Raw genomic sequence first — 24049 nt, 5'->3', positions numbered from 1 at the left:
TAAGATAGAATGATCTTTATGGAAAAGATTTAAAATCCAGTGGTTTTTAAAGGTGCTTAAATCATCAATGATAGCATAGGCTATGTGAACAAATCAATGACTCCCAACCTGTGAAGTTATTGTAGTATCTGAGCACCTATATCTATTTATATATTTTCTTTTAAAAATGGTTACTAGAAGTATGACTATTGTATATGGTAGGAAGGTGGTGACTATCATGTGTTTTATCCTAAAAATAAGTCCTTAAAAATGTAGGCACTCTTGATCTGTCAGAAATAAATGAGAATTCTTGGGTGCTGAGATGACTAGAATACAGTGGGGATAGAGCCAAACTAATGTTGATAAGTAATTATGGCCATATTTATTCATCATGGAAGTTATCTTTGCTAGACTGTTTCAGACATTGTCATCTCCAACCTTTTTGGCAATGAGATAATAAATAAATAGCATAACCTTATCCACATTTAACTGAGCATACTTGACACACAGATCAATAGAATACCTTTTCCTATGTGTGCCTCCCAGCAACCCCCACATAAACCAGAGGTCAAATAGCATTTTGAAAACATTGATTTTTTTTTCACTGCCATACTATGGTCATTTTAAACATTTCCAATCATTCTTCATTGACAATACTATTATAAGTCAATTTACCTTGAAGTAACCTATACTTACCAAGCTGACCACTGAAATGGTCAGACTAGCTATATAGCATTCTTTCCTACCTATATCCAAAGTCTAATTGTAATTTTTTCAAATACAGCAGAAAATGAGGCTGGCATAATACGACTGTCTAATCCTATCTCAGAGGAACTTAAACTGTTTCTATTCAGGAACTTCCCTGGTGGTCTGGTGGTTAAGATTCCACACTTCCAATGCAGGGGGTACAAGTTTGATCTCTGGTCCGGAACTAAGATCCCACATGCCACATGACACAGTGCCCCACCCCCCCAGAAAAAAGCTACTAAACTATTTCTATTCAGTACCACTCCCTTTCCTCCATCATCCCTCCTTCTCTTGGGATGACGGGTGTTCTGGAATATTGCAGGATTAAATTGCAGGGATAAATTGAAAAGGGCCAAACCAGGTCTGCGTCCGCAGGCAGAGAAACGCACCACATCCTCTGGGACTGCACTGGGGGTTTCCCATGAAGACCAGTGCTCCCCTGCAACTCGGGGGAAGGCAGCCCAGTTGAAAACTTGGCTTCGGACTTTGGACAGACCTCACTGGAGCAAAGCCTGGATGTTCTGCAAATTATGATACAGTGTTCACAGAGCTTTTGAACACACCACAGAGTTCCCTTCTGGAAGTAACTTGGCTGAGCCATCTTTCATTCCTGTATGAATCCTACAGATTCACCATGTTTCTCAAAATCCTTATTTTCTCTCCTTCTCCCTCTCAAATGCATTGCCTCCATTTTTTATGCTTTTGACACGGACATCTAAAATAATGCATCTAAGAAAATCTATACATTTGTATACACTAAAGGCAGATTGGCAGGCTACTTCTGTTTCCTACTCTGTAAACTTGAGGACACGTACCAGGAGCCCACTAACTGCTTGAATGGAGATACTTAAGGGAGAGAAGGGACAGGTTGAGAGGAGTGAAGAGTATAAGCAAGGAGAAGAAAAAATTGATTAGTATTTCAAACAGCTGTGCAGTGGCTCAGTTACACGTAGAGGCCTCCATGGTTCATGGACCCTGGAGTGAAGTTGTGAGGTTTCAATTCCTCTTCTGGCGCTTGCTCTTGGAGTCACTCTCAACAAGTGATTGGATCTTTCTAGGCCTCACGGATGTCCTGGTGCACAGATGAGGATAACAATAGCTCTCTTTCTCATGAGTTGTTATGAAGATTAAATGAGTAAATATGTAACATCATGAACATAATAAACACTCAAAAATTGAAATGCTTCAATGAACTGTTAGAACTATTAATATATGGGTACTTGTTTTACAGACTCACATATTTATAACCCTCAGAAAATACATTTTACCAATCCTAAAATTGCCCAACAGTTAGGAAGTTAGACAAGTAGTCTTGTTACAGTCTCATAAAGGGTAACTAGTAAGGTTTTGTAAATATTCAGACCAAAGAAGCCTTGGGACTCAGCTCAAGTTGTAACACACGTAAAGACAAAGAAGTTCTCAAGTTTAGAGAAGCAGGGTCAGAAACAGGTTGGAAAAGAGATTTCTAGGCTGAGCCAGAATCTTTTAATTCACCTTAAACTCAACCACTCTCTAAACTACTTCCATGTTGGCAGGTTATTTATTTATTTATTTTGCTTTTGTTTTTTTGGTTGCTGTTTCTAATTCTATTTGAGGATATTTTTCATGGGATCATATTTCTGGGTAGAAATAGGAAATCATGGTAAGGCAGGTTTCACTTTGCTGAACTTATTGATTCAATAAAACACGTATGTACATCTGGCCAGGGCAAAGGGCACTCGGCAAGGAGTCAGGCCTGCTTCTTTGTAAACTGCCTTTCTTGGCCCTTTCAAATCCAACAGGGCTGAAAAGGAAAAATAAAAGGGGTGTTCTTTAGCTTCACACAAACTCAGCCATTTTGATGACAAGAAAGTAGTGTTGCTTCCCAATGTGTCTTTGTTCGAGTGATAGCAGGCCCATTGAAACCTCTGATGGAGCTCATTGAAAATAATAGGCTCCATTATCTTCCCTGGCAATGCTGCCATGAGAGCTTCAAACACTGAAATAATGACAGCACATATTGGACATACAGTAGAAAGGCAGAGCGTGATTATGGGCAATTTCTGGCTCCCTTCTACACACCTCTGTGTCTGAGGAGGGGGCTGTGGGGCAAGATGGGAAGGCACAAAGGATGGGCATTTTGTCTCTATGTCCTTTGAGGATGTTTGTATCTTTCAAACTTAAATGTTTTGTCTTAATATAATTTGTAAAAGTGAAATATCAATTTCAGAATCGCTGAAGTAACTAGAGTTGGGGAGCAACAGCTTTTTAAATTTACTATCGAAATTCTGTCATATTTGGTCACCTGCGGAATTGGTATGAAAATTCTCTCCGAGAGACAGCAGAGGCAGTTAACACAGGGTGACCCAGGGCTCAGTCGATAGACAGTTCCTGTGAGACCACAAAGGCCTTCCTTTCCCCAGGTCAGCTCTCTCTGCAGTCCCTGGTATTCCCAGCAAATCTGATTTTCTGGAGTGCAGAGGAACAAAGGGGAAGAGGGAGAAGCCTGGAACAGAGGAAAACATTGGCCCCCCAGGAAAACACATGCAAGGTGTGAGAAATTACCAGAAGGAACACTCTCCTGAGGGCTCAGTGAAAGCCAAGCAGGACAGGACTCCCCAGGGGGAGAACTAGCTCTGGTTCATTAGAAGCCGGGGGAGGAACCGGGGGGACCTTTCTTTTTGTCACTTGTTATTATCTCCATGTTTTCAGAAATGAAATGTCTTAAAACCACCACCCAACACACACAGACGTTACTCTTTTCTCATCGGAAACAAGTCTAAAGAACACGGTGTGCCGTGTACATCACCCCAGAGGCTCCTATTTAATATCAGAACAAAATGGTCTTCCTGCTTCCCTCGTGCCTGACTAGATCTGGGGAGAGGCCCGTGGCAGTAACAGCGTCGTCCGGCCGCTGTGGAAAAATGAGAAGTGACAGGAAGGAAAAGGATATCTAATAGAAACTGCCCACAATTCTGTCCAGTGGATGAGGCTGGCAGTTACATCCCCCTAGTCCCAGGTACAGAGCATTGAGAGGCGGCTCTAAGGGCTTATTGGGACTTCCATCTATATAAGGAGTAAACTTCCTCTCTCCACTCATCCTTCTGGCATATGCTTGTCTATATTCAGTCTGGCATGTGACTGCTACCTTCAAGGGACATCCAAGTGACAGCGTTAGTTATTGTGTTTGAGAGATGCCCCCTTTGGGAGACAAGCGCCAGTCTACCTTACCAGCATGTGTGATCACACACGCACACACACTGATGCCACACACGGCCCCACCGTGTCACTCACGTTAAACCCCAGAGAGGCCTGAACCAGCGAAAGGCCAGTGAGTATATTCTGGGCAGCTTGGTGTCTGCATAGCAAGGTGCCAGCTGGGTCTCTACTTCCTGACGCAACCATTTCTGCAGCTCGACTACAAGCTCCTTCCAAGTTGATGACAGTTCTGTCTCCATGTCTGGCACCTAATGGGTGCCCTGTAGATATTTCTGAATTAAACTCTCAACCGAATATAAAAGTCATTACTCCTAAAAGTAAAATGTAAGCTTTTAAGAAAAAATAAATAAATGTCTTGGTTTATATTTTGAGCTTCTTAAATTATGTAATTTTTGCTTTTCTAAAATCTCCTTGAAGTAGAATTCAAGGCCCACATTTCATTATACTTATTAAACTCTCTCTTAGTCCCTTCAGCTTTCTACACCAAAACACCAGAGACTTGATATCTTACAAACAACACAAATTCAGTTCTGGGGGCTGGGAAGATCAAGGTGTTGGCAGATTCTGTCTGGTGAGAGCCCACTTCCTGGTTCATAGGTATGGGCTTTTTTTACTGTGTCCTCATACAGTAAAAAGGGTGAGGGAGCTCTCTGGAGTCTCGTTTATAAGCGCACAAACCTCATTCATGAAGGTTCTGCTTTGGGCACACAGACACTCAGACCACAGCAGACTCAAGTAAGTTCTTCTCTTCCCTTTGAATCTGGCAAGGTGTTTTACTCTCTGACCATTTCACTGTTACAGGTGCTTTCCCCTGAATCATCTCTCTTAACAGCCGTTTATCTCCTTATCTACCATGCTTGTTTTGTTCTCTTATCATTTGGGGGGAGGGAAGTAATATTTATTTACTTATTTCCTTATTTACATGTTTATCCTTTAAACAAAAGGGCTGACCTGGTGAATTAGAAGTCTTAATAGTCAATAGGAAAAAAAGTTACAAAAAGGCTTCCACTTTTCTGATATCTACAGTTTCTTAACATTTATTAAAGTTTAGTTCAAGAATAACTTAAATGGGATTGTTGGTCATTTAAAACACAAATTGTAGGCTCTACCCCAAATCTTCTGAACTGGAAGCCTTAGGGACAGACTTCAGGAGTCCTGCACTTCCAGGAGTCCTGTATTTCCAGGAGTCTGTCCAGCTGGGAATATCCCAGACAGTTCTTATCCAAACAAGCGTATGAGAATAGTTAGATTCAAGCCTCAGAAAGCATACCTGGACTCATGTTTCTGGTTGAAACTTCCCAGTTATAGCTTCCAAACAAAATGACTTAAGTTCTGTATCACCTCTCAAAAGCAATCTCTCAATATTGCACTGTTTTCTGTTCATAGTGTAAATAACAGTACTGAAGAGTTTTCCAAAGCCATAGATTTTGTTTTAAGTGGCCGTAGGGAAGATAGGGCACAATGTATCAGAGAACATGTTTCCACTCCTAGGACATGTCTAGAACTGGCTGTGAATTAAAATCTGCTAAGTGTTCAGCAGTGTGGTCAGTTAATAGCACAAACAGAGCACTAACCTTTCAAAAAAACAGTGCTTAGGGAACTTTTGAATTTCTTCTTCTATTGTACCTAGGTTATTTGATCCTCTGAATGGACCAATTAAATTACTTTCAGTAATGATCATGTAATAACCAGCAATAGTCATTAATTGCTTGATTTATCTCTTATTGTTAAAGCAAAGAAGTAACAACTTAAAAAGAATACATTTTTATTTGTTGTCTATACAATTCTAGTATGATAATTTGGAAGGGTGGTCTTTAAATATATTACTCAACACCTTGTAGAAAAAAAGAATGTATTTCAACTTTAAGTGAGTTATTCAAATTTGTTACATTATTTCATGTATAATCTAAAATTTGCACTTACCAGCAATGTGCAGTTCATTTGTTTCACTCTTGCAAATTTTAAACACAGGTACAAACTTCAAATAGTCACCTAGACTAAGTGATTCATGGTCTCTTTCTTCATCTTACAGTCATGTGCAGTCATTGTTCATCTACTGTTTAACCCTAGGAATGTGTAGAACATAGCATTTGGAGACAAACGTGAAGGTTGTCAAACCATTTAAAACTGCTTTTGAACCAAACTTATGCAGCTCAGTCCACATGTGTCAGGGGCTTCTGTGTGACTGAGTTCTCTAAAGTAACTTTTATGCATAGTGTTTATTAAGGAATAAATAATAAAATATACATATGACCATCAGCACATTTAGAACTCAACTATAATCTCAATGATTGTTTAGGAATTAAGTCAACAAGAAATGTTTTTCAGTGGAGTATTTTATCATTCTACATTGTTTAGAATTACTAATGTATGTGTGTGTTCAGCCATTCAGTCATGTCCGACTCTCTGCAACACCATGGACTGTAGGCTGCCAGGCTTCTGTGTCCATGAGATTATTCAGGCAAGAATACTGTAGTGGGTTGCTATTTCCTCCTCCAGGGGATCTTCCCAACCCAGGGATTGAACCTGCATCTCCTGAATAGGCAGGTGGATTCTTTACCACTGAGCCAGCTGTCATGGTGGTTATGAAAAGTGGACAGTTTTTTAGTAGGTTCGATAGTAATAAGTTTATAGTAAATACAATTTAAAATTCTCTGCCAACAGTGCAGCTCTCTTTTGTCTGCACCTGGGATAGCAGATCACATTGAACAGCTGTGATTGGGTAGTGGAGAAAGTTCAGCATCTGTATTTGTCTCTCTTTGATGGATCCTGGTAGCTTGCGTAAGTTTAGGCATTGAACTATGTACCTCACCTTGGTAGTTAGGGGACTCTCTGCTCTCACTGGTTGTGTTCCATTGGACCAAATGGTGCTGGTGGTGCTGGGCAACTCAGGCTTCCTTATTGATACCACTGGATGCAGATAATACTGGCATTTCTTTGCCTGGAAATAGTCACCTGGTTTTATACCATCCCAAGGTGAATCAGTAATTTTCACTTGGCAGCTTCCCCATATGTAAACCTGGAATCTGAAGTGAATAGCTACCTTCACCTTGGTGTTATTGTGAAATTAAGTACTGCATACTTGTTCACGGTAACTAGGTAATAAACATGTAAAATGGTAGTACCATGTATTTTGCATCAGTTAGAAATGGATTTGACTGAAAGTAACAGAAAATTTCTCTGTCATTTAAACAAGGAGGAGTTTACTTTTCCTGTATAATCTAAAAACCAGAGGTTAGCTAATGCTGGTGTCGGTCAGCAGCTCAGTGATGTCAGGGTCCATGTCGCCTGAATGGTCTTCATCTTCCTCTCATGATGACAGATCACTGTAGCAGCACCAGCTGCCGTACCGTGTTCTAGAACAAAGTAGGTAGGAAGAGGAAAATTGACATGAGATGTGTGTTTTCTTTTATCCAGAAAGCTAATATTTCCCTAGAAACTTACATAGCAGACTTTCTTTCAGATCTCATTGGACAGAAGTTTTTATATAACTATGTCTAGGAGTTTTTAAAGTAACAGAAGGGACTGTCGAGAATGGCTTTAGCCAATCATTTCATTGTCTAGGGTTGGGCATGTGTGTTTTCGTGTGCTCAGACGATAAGTTGTGTCCAACTATTTGCCACCCTGTGGACTGTAGCCCACCGGGTTCTTGTGTCCATGGGGTTTTCCAGGCAAGAATACTTCTCCAGGGGATCCTCCTGACCCAGGGATCAAATCCACAACTCCTGTGTCTCCTACGTTGACAGATGGGTTCTTTACCACTGTGCCACCTGGGAAGCCCAGGGTTGGGCATATTCTGCTCTAAACAAAACAGTAAGCCAGAAAAAATGCTAAGAGGGGTTCATGTCTTCCACATACATGCTGGAGATGTTATGAGGAGGGAGGTTTTAGAAGGAGAGAAAAGCAATACACTAGTGTTTGCTCTGGACATGTGTACCTGTGTGTGGTGATAGTGGTAGTGGGAGTGTAACCTTTTTCTTCCTTGATTACTAACTGCCTAGTTTGGGAAAAGGCTGGCAGAAATTCATGTGGTATGTGATGTCTTTAAAGTGGTGGATTCTTTTAGAATCAGCTAATTTTGATGCTGCCCTGTGGAAATCCCTACTTTTCTGGCTTTGACAAGGTAGAGTAATGACTGCAGTCTGTCTTTGCAAGAGCAGGAGCTTTAGCTGACTTTCCAATCTGCTGCATACTTTATTCTTTGAGTTTTGGTACTGAAAGAAAGTATTCTGTATCATCAGTGTGAAGTGCCTGTTGGAATGAGCGTTCTAAGAGTACTAATTACAGTGTATGGTAGAGAAACTCATTCGGTCTGAGAGGCTTCTGACTTATGGCTTCTCCCTTAATTATGGGATCAACGCACTATGGCATTCCTGTTGTTTCTTGTGACCCACCGTTTCTTTCACATGGCGACATGTGGCATACTTAAATAGGGTATTCATTCCATCATCTGCTTGACTACAGTCCTAGCGTCCCTTCCTTCCCCTCTCAGTAATTGCTCTGCTTCCTTCCCATTCCGAAAGTGACTAGAATCTAGTGCTCTGACTCCCTGCTTATTTATAAAGTCAGTGTTTACTTTATTGAATCCATCAGTGTTTAAAAAGGAAAAGAGGAGGACATCAGTGACCCAACTAATGACAAGAGGTCGCAATTTACAACTGCCAAATTGCCAAGTAATTTTGTTAATATCAGCTTCTGGAATGCAAGGAAAAGGTGCTTTTAAAGCCTTTGGTCATATGGCAGGAATGCAGTCCTATATGATTATAAGCTATTTTTTTTTTTGCACACACAGTAGAGCCTGGATTGTTTACAGTTCATCAGAATGCTTCAGGGTTATATTGCTGCCAGCCAACAGATTTTTTTAAGATTGCAATAGATACTATATATTTTACTGTAGTAAATTTCTCATTTCTTACTCTAGTCACAGAAAAGTGAAAGGTCCTTCAAATTAGCTGGAGGACACTTAGTAATAATTTACATTTACCACAATAATGATAGCTCCATCCTATTTTTTAAAATTAATTATACAGATACCCTCAAGATTTTATTTGCAGTCTTGATGGAAGTTTTCATTTTATTAGGTTTCCATGGCTTGCCTTCTGGATTCAAACAGAAGCCATTTTGAAGCTGTCTTTATTTCTGGTTTTTTTCAACCCAACAAAGTAAAATCATTCTCTTCTTGGCTATTCTTCCAAATCTGATTCGTTGTCTTGTGGTCCATTTGGAATTAACATGAATTCCACGTGAATCAGTAGGTTTTTTAAATTATTATGTGTTACTTGCTCAGATACTGTGGTTTATCTGAATTCAGGTGAAGTCAAACTTTACTACAAATCCATATTAGGGAGCCTTAGTTGATAAGTTAAAGGTAAAAGCAGCAAGACTTTTTCTTCTTAAAACTTGTCAGTATTAATTGAACAAATAAAAGTTATTAGAGACTCAATATTTCAGAAAGATGGCTGTCATAACAAAATATGATACACTGGGTGGATTAAATAAAAGAAATGCATTTTCTCACAGTTCTGGAGGCCAGAAGTCCAGATCAGGATGCTAGCATGTTCTGGTTCTGGTAAGAACTTCCTTTCTGGCTTGTAGACAATTGCCATCTCGCTATGATCCCTTTCAAGGAGAGACAGAGAGCAAGCTCTGTGGAGTCTCTTCTTATCAGAGAATTAATCCCATCATAAGGGTCCCATCCTCTTGACCTGTTTACCTCTCAAAGACCCCCATCTACAAATGCCATCATATTGGGGGTTAAGACATCCACATATGAATTTAGGGGGTATACAATTCAACCAGTAATACTGACTAAAATGTATCCTCCAGCAAAGAAATTTAATACTGCTAATACCAAAAAAAAGTGTAAATGTCAATTGAATTAGCAAAAAAGAAAAATAAATCTTCAGATGCTAAAAACAAAAGATCTTTAAACAGAGAAGGGAAATTTACACATAGGTTGACCAGAGTAGGTTATTGTCCAACTAACATAATAGATTGGATTTTAGAACCCCCATCAGAGAAAGAATATGAAGCTCTGGACCCAGATAAAACAAAGTGTTGGCACTATGATGTACACGTAAGTCTGAGAACTTGGAAGGGTGGACTAGAAAAGAAAATCATGGTAGAGTTAAAGAGTAGACTTAATAAATATGAGGATATGTTTGTACCCTGTAAAACAAATCTGAGGAAATTACCAGATAGAAGCAAGAGAAATAAAAATATAGAAAATATACAATGGAGTTTAATAAACAAATAAAATAAGATTGTTCAACATTCCACTAATAGGGTTCCAGAAAGAAAAAAATAAACAGGTAATAAATTTTGAAAATTTGCCCCTTGGTACGCTATAGACCAAATATGGAATGCCAAAGACAGAGTAAACCTGAGAAGCTAATAGGCAGAGCATAGTCAAAAAACCACTTGACTGACTACAGACTTTTCAACTACAGTAACAGGGGTCAGATGACAATGGAATGATATCCTCAAATTTGCTGAATAAAATGTTCTTTGAGACTAGAAACTTATGGTTAGTTAACCTAGCCTTCAAACATAAGCCCAAACTGATATTAATGAATACACTTCTGGAAGGAAGTACATTATCTTATAAGTAAAACAGGAGATGCAATAAGCAACGGAATGAATTTTACCTTTTACATACTTTTTTGTATGTCTGCAGAGGAGGCAATGGCACCCCACTCCAGTTCTCTTGCCTGGAAAACCCCATGGATAGAGGAGCCTGGTGGGCTGCAGTCCATGGGGTCACTAAGAGTCAGACACGACTGAGCGACTTCACTTTCACTTTTCACTTTCATGCATTGGAGAAGCAAATGGCAACCCACTCCAGTGTTCTTGCCTAGAGAATCCCAGGGAGGGGGGAGCCTGGTGGGCTGCTGTCTGTGGGGTCGCACAGAGTCGGACATGACTGAAGCAACTTAGCAGCAGCAGCAGCTGTATGTTTGAAATGTTTCATGATTAAAAATAAAAATTTATAAACACCTTTTTAACTCATGATGGAAGCATGGTTTTCTGACTCCCCACCCCCACCCTTTCTCTTTCTACTTTTCTGAAGAACTTAAAACTTATGCAAGACAGTTGAACCATTATGCAGTGTAAGAAGAATATCTAGGATCTGTGAACTTTCAAGAATATTTGCTACTTGTATACAGCTTTACTGTCTCCAAAATATTTTTTAAACTGCAGTCAAATTTTTAAATGTTTATTAAACTGTTAATCACACAAAATATTAACAATTTCATTAAACATTAAATTCTATGATAATTCCAGTTTGTAAGAAACATTTTAGATTATTTTGGCTTTTAAGGAATTCCTGAAATTCCAAGTTGATAAATAAGAAATTAAGAATCCGCCTACAATGCAGGAGACCCAGGTTCAATTCCTGGGTTGGGAAGATCCCCTGGAGAGGACAATGGCAACCTATTCCAATATTCTTGCTTTGAGAATCCCATGGAAAGAAGAGCCTGGTGGGTTTCAATCCATGGTGTCTCAGAGTTAGACATGACTGAGCGACTAACACATTCCCTTTCAAATGGTTTTCATAGCAAAATTATTTTTAGAAACTCTTTCAAAACAGTTTACCTTCTGAATGCTTCTCTTAACATGGGATTTGAGTTTATTTTAATATGCTTGATATGTAGAATATGGCCTCCAAAAATAGAGAATATAGGGTCCATGATGGTTCTTCAGTGGCCACCTTACCAGGAATATCCATTGTGCAACATGTAGAAAGTATGGATGGATTTGGTCCAACAATTATGCTTTTTACCCTAACTCATTTTCTTCTTCTTATGGCTATCACAAGAATAATGTTTATTGAGTTATCATATGTCAGACACTGTGCCCAGAGTTCCAAGTGCTTTAACTCCCTTAATCCTCATGATAGCAGTGGGAAATAGGCTCAATTATCTTTAGTTTAAAGATATGGAAATTGCAACTTAGAGAGTTATGTAACTTGCCAAAAATCCCACTGATAGAAAAGTGTTGAAAAGAGTTAGGAAATAAGGCTTTCTGTGACTTCAGTGTCTTGCTCCTGCCCCTTATGCTGTGCTGACCTCACAATCTCTACAGAAAGTAAGAATATTGTTGGCAGGCCTAATATTTGCCAAATGAATTCAATTCACTTTCATTATCACTTCTAAAGCATTGGACAGAAAAAATTCGTATGGTGATGGCTTGAACTTTCTAGTGATGACCAGAAAGCAAGGCCTTTAAAGGTCCCAAGGACTACAATATTAGAGTGGATTATGGAGATTTTTTTTTGGTCCCTCCCTACCCTGCATCTAACCAAAATATTAAAAATGCTAAACTGTAAAATTAAGGATGAGATAGCCAGAGTCCAATTTTTCCTGATGATGATTGTTTTTTTCTGAAATATCACATATCAGATTATTTTCAAAAGTCTTTTTTTTTTTTTTTCAAGTACCATATTTTGCTGGTGTCTTAAGTATAAGGGTTTCCCAGGTAGCTCAGTCTGCCTGCAATATAGGAGACCTGGGTCTGGAAGATTCCCTGGAGGAGGGCATGGCAACCCGCTCCAGTATTCTTGCCTGGAGAATTAACATGGGCAGAGGAGCCTGGTGGGCTACAGTCCATAGGATCACAGAGTTGGACATGACTGAGCAAAACCACTTGCACTGTCACTTAAGTGTAAACTTGGTCTGTGTGATGGTTAATTTTATGTGTTAACTTGCAAGGCATTTTTGGATGAGTTGAACATGTATATTTAATTGGGGAACTGTGAGTAAAGCACATTGCCCTCCATTATGTAGGTGAGACTTACCTAATCATGGAATGCAGGAATAGAAGACTGGCCTCCCTGTTCAGGAAGGAATTCTCCAGCAGAGTGCCTTCAGATTTCATCTGCACCTTCATCTCCTAGGTCTCCAATTTGGGGGTCCACACTGCAGATTTTGACTTGCCAGCCTCCATAATCACATGAACCGATTCCTTTATAACAAATCTCTTTATATATATACACACATCCTATCAGTTCTGTTTCTCTGGAGAATCCTCAATAATACAGTCTGTCTGCTGGGTAATCCATGTTTCCAAAAAGCCTACTCTCAGTCATGTGTCCTAAATCTGTTTTTTGTTTTTTTTTTTCCTTTTTCTCTGTTTAGCTACACTAGGTCTTCTTTGAGGTGCACGGGCTTTCTCTACTTGGGGCACATGAGTGCTTCTCTAGTTATAGCACGTGGACTTCTCTTGTTGGGGTGCAAGGCGCCCCTCTGAGCATTTCCTAGAAGTGCAACCCACCTGCTTGAGGGTTTTCATATCAGTTTCAAGCTCATGAGAGACTTGTTTCCTACTTTTTAATATAAACAGCTATTTAACTGGCTCCCACTGATTCTGTGAGATCCTCCTACCTTTCACCAGTATGTGGGGCTCAGTAGTTGCAGTACTCAGGCTTAGTTGCATGCGGGATCTTAGTTCCCTGGATCAGGGATCAAACCCTCATACCCTGCATAGGAAGGTGGATTCTCAACCACTGGACCACCAGGGAAGTCCCTGTATTTTCTCTTTTAATGTTAATGTTTGAATTTGAAGTCTCAGTATGTTTGCAGAGCACGAAATTGAGTATTTACTAAGAAAACTGATGTTTCTCCCTCTTCCATCTATGGTGCTGAGGAAACACTCCACAATTTGTCTTTTTCCTCATGTCTTCTACTGAAATTTAACTTCAGTAACATATGTGTGGACATGGGCTTTGGAATCAGTCCTTAGTTTCGGTCCGAACAGGCTGTGCTCTTGGGTGAGTCACTTTGAGCCCCACTTCCCACATTGGTAAAATATGAAGCTCAAAAGAGATATTGTTTGTAAGAATGTTTTACAAGGTGGTGCTAATGCAGGTATTTGATAAATATTGATTATTTAGATTATTGTGGATATTATATTATTAAACATGTAAGCATGTATGTAATTCCTCACCTTAAAGCCATAATTTTTAGCCATTGGTAAGTGAAAGCAACATTGCTGAGTTGTGTCTGACTCTTTGCGACCCCATGGACTATAGCCTATGAGGTTCCTCCATCCATGGAATTTTCCAGGCAAGAGTATTGGAGTGGGTTGCCGTTCCCTTTTCCAGGGGGTCTTCCCGACCCAAGGATTGAACCCGGGTCTCCAGCCTTGCAAGCAGACGATTCTATCATCTGAGCCACTAGGGAAGCTCAGCCATTGGTAAAGATGGATCTAAAAACAACTGATTAAAGGGTCCCTTTAGAGCTGTCCTAGGGACCCACAGTGGAAGGGATTTGAGATTCTGCATATTAACTAAGAGACCCTGAGTATGAACTGGGCATAGATATTGCTTTTCACCTATCCCCTGTACCGAGTAAGGCAGCAGTCTTCAAACAACTTACAACTCTAGAGTAACATATGACTCCTTGTTATCCAGCTACCATTTCTCCACTGCTGAAAACTAGGGCTGTTCTTCTCTAGCCTGCGGTCCAGCTGCTGAAGACTCTGTGGGTGGCTGTGCTTAAGTTCCCTCTCCCCATCTCCTCCCTGAGCTGGCCTCACAAATGCAAGTTTGGTCACTGCCTCCTCTACACAAAAGGCGCTTCTCTGAGCATTTCCTATGAGTGCAGCCCACCTGCTTGTGGTTTTTCCCATCATTCTCAAGCTCATGAGAAACATGTTTCCTACTTTTTGGTATACCAGCTGTTTAAATGGTTCCCACTGATTCCATGAGATCCTCCTACCTTTTGTCAGGAAAACATCAGTGCATACAGTACAAGGTACCTGTAAAACTTCTTTTTTTGTGTCCAGATATTTTTATAATGTAAAAACAACTTCAGTTTAAAAAAATTAAATTCCAGATCCAGCAAGTTCTAGCACTGAGGATTTTCCTCTATCCCCAAGAACAGGGAAATCACGGGAGTTTCCATTTTAAACTATTTAAGAATCCTGTGCTTTCTGAGTGGAAGCCTTGAGAGCCATGACTTATCTTGTGTTTGCCTCAGTGTTTGGTTCTCAGAGACAAGGGTCAAAATGACTTTCAAAAGGCTGGCTTTCCCCAGGGGCTACTTTTTATGTAGAAGCCCTCATCTCATAAACAATTGAATTAGTTCACATTAACCACTATCAATAGCAAAAGTACACAAAACCTAAAGAAATCACCTAAAATAATGTTTTTGAACCAGCTGCTAAATTAAGTAATGTATTTGTTTTATTGCACATTTGCATAATAGGGCAAACTAGAAACTCTCTGTAACAGATGTGCTGGTGGCAGGGAGATTTGATTACTGGCTTCTGTTATTAATCACTGCACGAATCTTAAATGATTTGTTTCTACAGTTTGATCAATTTACATCTCAGAATGTACATTTATGTACACAATGTAGAGATGAAGCATCTGTTCACACCTTTCTGGAGGCATCAATATATTTATGGAAATTGAAGTTTTGTTAACCAAGGTACAGGAAACTTTGGCCGAAGACTGACAACTTTTGGAAAGATCCCATTATTTATTCCTCATCAAGCTAGTTAATAAAAAACCATTTTAGTACTTTATGTTCTAATGTCTATTGTCTCTTTCATGGAAACAAACAAAATATATGCTATTTGAAACTCACAGGATTTGAACCATGGACATTTCTATTTCCTACAAATCACTTCAGAATTTTGAGGAATTAGAAAGTACCGTGATATAATTGAGAACTACTGTATAGAGTTTTGAAAATAATCCTTCTCTTTTTAATTTTATATTTGACATTTCATAATACTATATCTTTGATTTCCATCAGCATTTTAAATAGGTATAATACATTTTAAGATGGCATGCTTAAATGAAAAAAAAAGTAAAAATATAAGCAATATAAATACTGTTTCATTAATTTCCAATTACACATGATGAATGTATTGGTTCTACACATAAATGTTTCTCCAATAAGTCAAAGCACTAGATAATATGATTTTTTTCAGTTGTGAGTATTGCAGTTATTTTGTAAGCAAAAATTTTTTAAATAGTTAAAATACCCATAGAATGAAGCTAACACTTCAGCCTATTGATTCCAGGGGCTGATTTACATTATAAGGATTTGCCATAATGATTTACTATTTGAACTCTAACATTCCTTTTAATATTTTTTACATTTTCATATATGCCCAGTTTGATAAATTTTGACCTCTTCCAAAATCACAATAACCAACTGGTATGGAAGAGAAAGCTTTGGGGATTTTGTTTCTCATACTATGCTGTTTTCCTAGTTTGGCCTCCTATTTCTATATGGTGAGAGGTAAAAAAATAAATAAATAAAGGAAAAAATAAAAGAATTCAGGACTAAAATTAAATGCATCATTTCTGAAAACTGGATGACATTCAGATACAGGCTTTGTTTTTAATGTGTAGGAAAAAATTAAAATGTATATATTTTTCTCAGTCAGAGGCAAGACTGTTATGGTTGCAACCCCTGCCTTTTTATAGTTCATCCTGGGAGCTAATGAAGCATTGCACATTGGTTTCAAATTCAAAGCATATGTAGTCACTGAGGCATTTTTTTCTTTGTACAGCGTGATTTCAAAAGGAGCCCCAAATGTGGTCATCTTAGAAAATGTAATTTGGTTGAGCACTAAAGAACTTTTTCCCAGATGACAAAAACCTTCCCCTTTGAGTTGCCTGTGAGAATACAAACCGACTGTGAAGTACACTCACAACTCTCTGTGAACGATGTACAGGAGCTGATGAAAATATATTAAAGGACTGGGATGTCAAGGCCATGAAGGGCATTGGGCAAATTTGGATAAATGTGTCCAGGTTTCACTGAATCAGAATCAGAAGTGAGTTAGAGGACAATGTAAAAAGATGTCGAAGAGGATAATATAATCCAGACAACAAACTTAACAGCGTTACATACCCAGAGCCATCTCCCAAGTCATTAACGCCGTTGCCGGGGGTGCCTGCCAAAGAGCCAGATGTCATTCTGTCACATCTTGGCATTTGATGGTTGTCATTTATAAGAGAGAATTGAGCGAGGACTGTAATTAGGTGTGTGCTGAATGGAACCCTTCCTTCCGACTCCTTTGGGGGCTTTTTCTAGTCTTGAACACATGGAGAGCAGAGTAGGGGAACTGATCTGCCCTTCAGACTCCTGAACATTCCTGGGTTTTTTCCTCTGGGGCAAATGTATGGTTTATAGTTTTTTTTTCATTTATTCCCCCACACATTAAGCATTTATTGCACTCTGGAGGTGACAAAGACATGTTCCTGGACCACCCCCACCCCGAAAAAAAGAACACCTGCACTCCAGTGGAAGAATTGTCATGTAAACAGATCAGTTACAAATATATCATGGCAAGTGCTATGTTAAGGAAATTGGTTTAAAAATGGTGTTGCGGGAGTGTAGAGTGGAACAACAGCTCTTTGGAGATTTGGGAAAGGGCTCCACAGAGGAGGAGATATTAAAGGATGAGCAAGCATTTGGCAGGTGGGTGAAGGAGGGGGTGAGCATTCTAGCAGAAGAAATCACGTGTAGACAAGTGATTATGAAATCATTTATGGAAAGGTCTGCTGTACTCTGGGATTGGTGAGGATTTGTACATGATAAGAATCTGAGGCACATAGACATTCTAGAGGAGAGTCGATCGAGTGAGGCAGAGGGGAAAACTGCATATTGAATCCTTCCTTAATTCCTGCTTTTTTTTTCGAAGAATAAAGAAGGTAAGTATCAACTCATGGTAATATTCCTAAAACTTTGATAATAATAAAAAAGCTAATATCTGAGTGCCTTGTATTCAGAATTATGCTAGTTCTTACCACGATCGTATGAAACAGATTTTATTTTTATTTTCATTTTACAAAGGAGGAAAAGGAGGATTAGAGGTGCTAACTAGCATATTTAAGTTCATCTCACAGGCAGTTAGCAAATCAAGGGGAAATCCAGAAAGCCTGTGGCTTCGCTCTCAAATACTGCACAGTGTATACCTCTGAAGAGCCGTGAGCTCAGCGCCTATGGACTGTCATCATGTTGGCTAGAAAAATAATCATCTTCTAAGTAGAGAGAATGTGACCTAGCATAGGCGTCCAGAATTATCAATCCACTTTTCTTTTTCTTTTTGGCTACACTAGGCATGGCATTCCTGGACCAGGGGGACTGGCGGGGAGGGGGACCAGGGATCAAACCCATGCCCCCTGCAATGAAATTGCAGAGTCTTAACCACTGGACCATCAGAGAAGTCCCATCAATCTACTTTTCTAGATTAAATCTAGACATGGTAGTGAGAAATAAATTTTTTAAATTAAGACATAAAATTATCTGCCTCATCCCCAAATACCTTCAACAGGGCCTGGAGACATTACCCAAATCAAAGGACACTTTTTTAAGCTTTGAAAATATTCTTAGAAATATATAGAGATGCTTATTATATAGTTCAAATGGGGGGATGCAAAACTTTATATACAATATGGAACTCAAATTTTAAGGGGGGTAAATATGAATCAGAAACACATATACATGTATACATGCCAAGATAATATTAAACATTGCCTGAATGCTAGGATTGCAAGTGATTCCTTAAAATGTTTGCATCTTTTTCCCATTAACAGGTAGAATTTGTGCAAATAGAAAACAAAACACCAAGGAAGAGTGAGTGCAAGTGAAGGAACATACACAAGGTCAGAAGGAACTTGGAGAATATCAGAGCAGCAGCCCATGAATTCACCTGAGAAGGGCCGAGTCCTCCTGCAAATCAGCTGAGGAATGAGGTACCGTCTGCCGTGTGGACACATTAGTTTCATTAGGAGCATCCTTAATGGCCTTGGTCCCTCTGTGCTTTAAAACTTTGAGTCAACTCTTCTAGTTGACTCCCAGGAGTCACCCATTCCACCAGGAGGAAAACTTGAAGCTGAGGTAACAACTGACTTCAACAATAAAAGTATCTCACATGAAAAAGCCCCCCTCCCCAAGGAAAAAGGAGTCCAGTAGTCCTAGATTTCCTTGAGGACACCCAGAACCCTAGTCTGTTGTGCCTTTCTAATCCACTCCAACTTTCTTCTCAGCGCCGAGGCTGCTATAGGCATCCATCCTGATGACCATGTTCAGGCAGGGTGTTCAGAGGCACAGATGTGGCACAGCTTTCCTATGGCTTTAAGCATGGAACAGCTTTTTAACAGCTGAGTAATATTCCATGGTGTATATGTACCACTGCTTCCACAGTCCATAGGGTTGCAGAGAGTTAGGTATGACTGAAGCAACTTAGCACACATACATGCTGGGTTATACTTCAGAAACTCTATGACAAATAATAAAACAGATGAAAGAAAAGGAGAGGATAGTCATGAATCCAGACCACTAGATTGGGTTCCTAGGATCCAAGGCTAAAAATTGAATCCAGAAGTTTTTAATGTTTCTGTTATCAGTTATTAGGTTTCATTTACATTATTTAATAAAAAATTGTTCTTTACCAAAAAAAAAAAAAAAAAAAGAATTGAACAGATTTTCCGGAAAGGGTGTTGGCAGCTACCTTCTCATATTTTGTCATGTCCTCATAGGGAAGTTTTTGAATTGAATGAACTGGGTTTTTTGAAAGTTCAGTTTCCATTTAACTTCCTTTTGGATGTGGGCTATGACATGTGTTTATTCAGTTGCTCAGTTATGCCCGACCCTTTGCGACTGTAGCCTGCTAGGCCCTCTATCCATCGAGTTTCCCAGGCAAGATTACTGGAGTGGGTTGCCATTTCCTTCTCCAGGGGATCTTCCCAACCCAGAGATAAAACTGGCGTTTCCAGTTTTATAAAATAAAATTGGCAGGTGGATTCTTTACCACTGAGACACCAGAGAAGCACTAAACAGCACTAATATACTTCTTGGAGGCCCAATTTTTGAAGCAATTGACTAAACAGATGTGTGCCCATCTTGTTAGAGAAAAACAGGAGGGCAAGGATCCTATTCTCTGAACCAGTGAGGCTATAGTCACTGTGCTAAAAGCTTAGTAGGCAATTTCTCTCCTATGCTATATCAGGTATAGCAGGTGATAGGATTGGATAAACAAAGCTTTGCCACAAGATTTTACTGAAACAATGAACCTCTTATTCTCAAAATATCTGCACACAGTTAGTTGGGTTTAACATAAGGCTTCTGACCCAGTCCTGCTGCCTACAGTTCTAAGGCAGCTGATGAAAACTTGGGACTGAGATTGGGCTTGAAGGAAGTGAAAGGATGGGCTGTAAGAAAGTGGAAGTATGGACTTGGACATGAATGAACCTCCTTTATCAGTGGACCAAGGTATTTCCTAGCTATAGAAGCAGCCCTGTCCCAAAATGTATGGTCTTCCTGTCCTTTTAGAATTGTTTCTGCTCAAATGACAACGTTGTGTCATTGGAGGGGGCAGTGTTCCCCAAACTATGAAATTTATTTTTTTATCCATCTGGGTGTGCCCATGTATTCAGCTTGACCTCCAGCTAGGCAAGGTGAGTCACGGTCTTGGCCAGATTGTTGCCTTTGATAATGAAAGGAGCCTCATGGTGTTTCTGAATCAAGCAAGCATCATGCCAGACTAGATCCTGTAGCAGTTGGGGCTCCTTGACACTGCAGACGACCAGGTTGTATTGCTGCCAGTGTAGCAGAAAGCTGTGCTGGGAGGGTCATCTGAGGCGTCACCAGTGACTGGCTGATGGAGACCTGGGTTGTCCCTAAACCTCATCCTTCTGCAGCCGTCTCCCAAACCACCATATATAAACAGCATCCAAATAGAGAACAAAGTTATTTCCTTGGTAGAAACAAAGCACTGCTTCCAGCCAGAATTTGAGTCTTGAAAGAGCAGAATTCTAATATTCTTAAAGCTCAAAGCGTTATTTAAAGCAGCCACATCAGGTTGCAGAACAAAATGTTGTTGATTTCTCTTCCATCCTGCTACTTCAGGTGTTTAAGAAAGTGTCATTTCTTCTCTGGGTTACCGCCAACTACCTTCTAACTCCATACTCTTGTCTGTCCATTTCTTATAGAGCAACCAATGTTCTCAAAAAAATTTAAACTAGGAGGTCATGTTACTCTCCTGCTTAAACTCCTGTAATGTCTTCCCTTATACTTAAAAGGAAATCTGAACTCCTCCCCATGGCCCGCAAAGCCTCACACAACCTGGGCCCATCTACCTCTCCAAGATCATCTTTTCCCCACCTCCCCTTTCACCACCAGATGAAGCCACATAGCCTTCTATTCATTGCCAGGAAAAAAAAAAAACTTAAGGTCATTCTCTCATGGCAAGTCTTACAGAAGCTCGTTACTCTGCCTAAATGTACCCTAACTGCCCTGCTCCCAACACTGTCTGCATGTTCATGTCATCAAGCTCCAGCCTATCATTTCCTCAAAAAATCTATTCCTAACCATTCTACGTAAAATTAGTCTCTAGCTTGTTTCCTTAATGATTTGTAATTTTTTTTTATCTTTGTCTTTGTCCTTATTTCTATAATTAGAACGTAAGCTCTTGAGTCAGGGTGCCATGTCTGCCTTGTTCCTTTTTGTGTCATCCAGTCTTTGACAGGATGTGATTTAGAAGTCATCAATGAATATTTATTGAATGACTAAATGTATCAGTGAATCAGGAGAGAAGTAGGAGGTAAAATTCCACCTCCTCTAAAGAATATTTTCTAACTGTGCTACCCAAAGTTATCATGATGGTCTTTTCTCCCCGGTCTCCTTTGCATTGTTAAGTTAGGTGCATGCATGCTCAGTCATGTCTGACTCTTTATGACTCTATGGACTATATATAGCCTGCCGGGCTCCTCTGTCCATGGGATTTCCCAGGCAAGAATATTGGAGCAGGTTGCTATTTCCTCCGGGGGATCTTTCCAACCCAGGAGATTGAACCCACATTTCTTGCATCTCCTGCATTGGCAGGTAGATTCTTTACCACTAGCACCACCTGGGAATCCCCTTTATGCATTGTTGCCATTGTAATAATATTAGCTCCCATTGAATGAGTGCATGTTCTGAATGTTAGACCTACTTAGAGATATAAGACTTATTTTCTTTCCTGATGATTTAACTAAAGTACAAACAATCAATGAGAAAAGAGAATGACCACAAAAGACTAGAATTTTGAGAGGATCTTCATGGAGGATATTTTTGGGATTTAAGATCAACACTGAAGGAGGAATTAAGAATTAGAACCTATGTAAAGGAAAGGAAGGGACACTCAAGACAAGCCAGATGGGAATTTGGGAGAGAGGCTGGAATGTGTGAACAAAATAATGTTTATATATATATATAAATTTGATTGACAGAAAATGTCTGAACAATTCTTACTGAGTACATGATCTGTCCCATTTATTTTAGCCATGAATTGCATCCTACTTTGTCTAAGTATCTTCATTTGTTGTCTTGAACCATAATTTGAACTGTGTTATTAGTCTCCATCATAAACCTATCTTTCTTTCTGAGGGGGAGATTGTAAGCATAATAAAAGCAAAGGCCTTATCCCATTAATCTTTGCAGATAAAGAATTTCTAGGACTTACCTAGTGATCTGGTGGCTAAGAATCCATGTTCTCAGTGCAGTGGGTCCGGGTTAGATTCCTGGTTGGGGAACTAGATCCCATAAGCTGCAACTTAGAGTTCTTATGCTGCAACTAAAAATCCTGTATGCTGCAACAAAGATTGAAGATCCCAGGCGCCACAACTAAGACTGCACAGCCAAATAAATAAATATTAAAAAAAAAAAACAACAACCCACAGTGGGGCAGGAATGGGGGTAATCTTATTTAAAAAGAAAAAAAGGAATTTCAGATCATCCAAATTGGGAACCACTCTGGTAATCCTTTTAGCTATGTCTTCTACCTGAGAATGGTGCCTCTCTATGGTGTCACTCATGAAATATTATCCAGTCTCTTGATAAACTTTTCATAGCAAGATTATTATTAAGCAGTTTGCTTTAATCTCACATATTTTTGTGGCAACAAATGCTTTAATATCTCTCCTCCACTTTCCACCACTAACCCCAGTTAACTTCTCTGAAATTATACAGGAAGAAAATAATCCACTTCTGCCAGATACTCCTTTGAATATTTGAAAAGCATAATTATTTTCTCTATGTTATATTTTAGGTTAAATATCCCTATTTTTATTGGCTATTCCTTATGTATATTGTGGAGAAGGAAATGGCAACTCACTCCAGTATTCTTGCCTGGAGAACTCCATAGACAGAGGAGCCTGGTGGGCTACAGTCTGTGCGGTTGCAAAAAGTCGGACACGACTACTAAGTGACTAACACTATTTTTATTAACACTCATGTTTAAACACACCTATTTTGCTAAACAATTGAATAATTGTTGTAAATTCCATGACAACATGTACCCACCCTCCTTGTCTCATTCACACTGAATTCATCTTACTTGTAACTATGACTCATGCATAATAGGCAATCAAAAAATATTTGTTGAATGAATAAATGAAGAAGTAGGAATACAAGCCTAGGTGGTGCATAAAGCAAGAAAAAGACATAGTAGGCATCTAACTGAAAAGGAAGAAGTAAAACTCCATTCTGAAACATTATCATCTTTGAAGAAAATGTACAATATATCTAAAATGACACAATTTAGTAGTCTTGGCAAAGTTTCTGGATACAATATCAAGCATACTAATTGTATTTTTATATACTGTTAGCAAGCAAAAGGAAATTATAATTAAGAATACCATTTATAATAACATCCAAAAATATTAAAAACTTAAGGACAGATTTCACAAAAGATATGTAAAACCTCTAAGCCAAAAACTGTAAAACATTACTTAGTGAAATTAAAAAGAACTTACATGAAAAAAATAACCACCTTTATGGATTGGAAGGCTCAATATTGCTGAGATGTCAGTTTCCCTTAAATTGATCTATAGATTGAACATCATCACAATTAAAATCCTAGCTGATTTTTTTTTTTAGAAAATTGGTGAATTGATTCTTCAAGTCCAGTGGAAATGTAAAAGATGTTGCTTAGCCCAAACAACCTAGAAAAATAAAAAAGTAAAATTGAGAGATTAACAATACCTGAATTCAAAACTTAATTAAAAACTAATAATCAAGATAGTGTAGAACTGACTTAAATATAGGCAAATAGATCAAAGAAACAGAATTAAAAGTCTGAAGGAAAATGCAATAGAGAAGGGAGAATCTTTTAACAATTT

At 39.1% G+C, this 24049-nt stretch overlaps 1 long non-coding RNA gene across 2 annotated transcripts in view; it reads left to right on the top strand.

The window, feature by feature from the left end:
* The window catches only part of LOC122706624, a 255133-nt gene that overhangs the window by 134577 nt on the left and 96507 nt on the right, over nucleotides 1-24049 (top strand). Inside the window, exons 1-2 of one of the 2 annotated variants that reach the window (XR_006344425.1) lie at nucleotides 17522-17599; nucleotides 18485-18643. This is a non-coding gene — a long non-coding RNA (uncharacterized LOC122706624). Of the gene's footprint in view, nucleotides 1-17521; nucleotides 17600-18484; nucleotides 18644-24049 lie in introns of those variants that run through there. The other variant, XR_006344426.1, reaches the window with a different exon arrangement.

This window comes from Cervus elaphus, chromosome 13 (assembly GCF_910594005.1).
Source record: "Cervus elaphus chromosome 13, mCerEla1.1, whole genome shotgun sequence".
NCBI lineage: Eukaryota > Metazoa > Chordata > Mammalia > Artiodactyla > Cervidae > Cervus > Cervus elaphus.
Note: the sequence above shows the minus strand (reverse complement) of the source record. Positions and strands in the feature narration are given on the sequence as shown.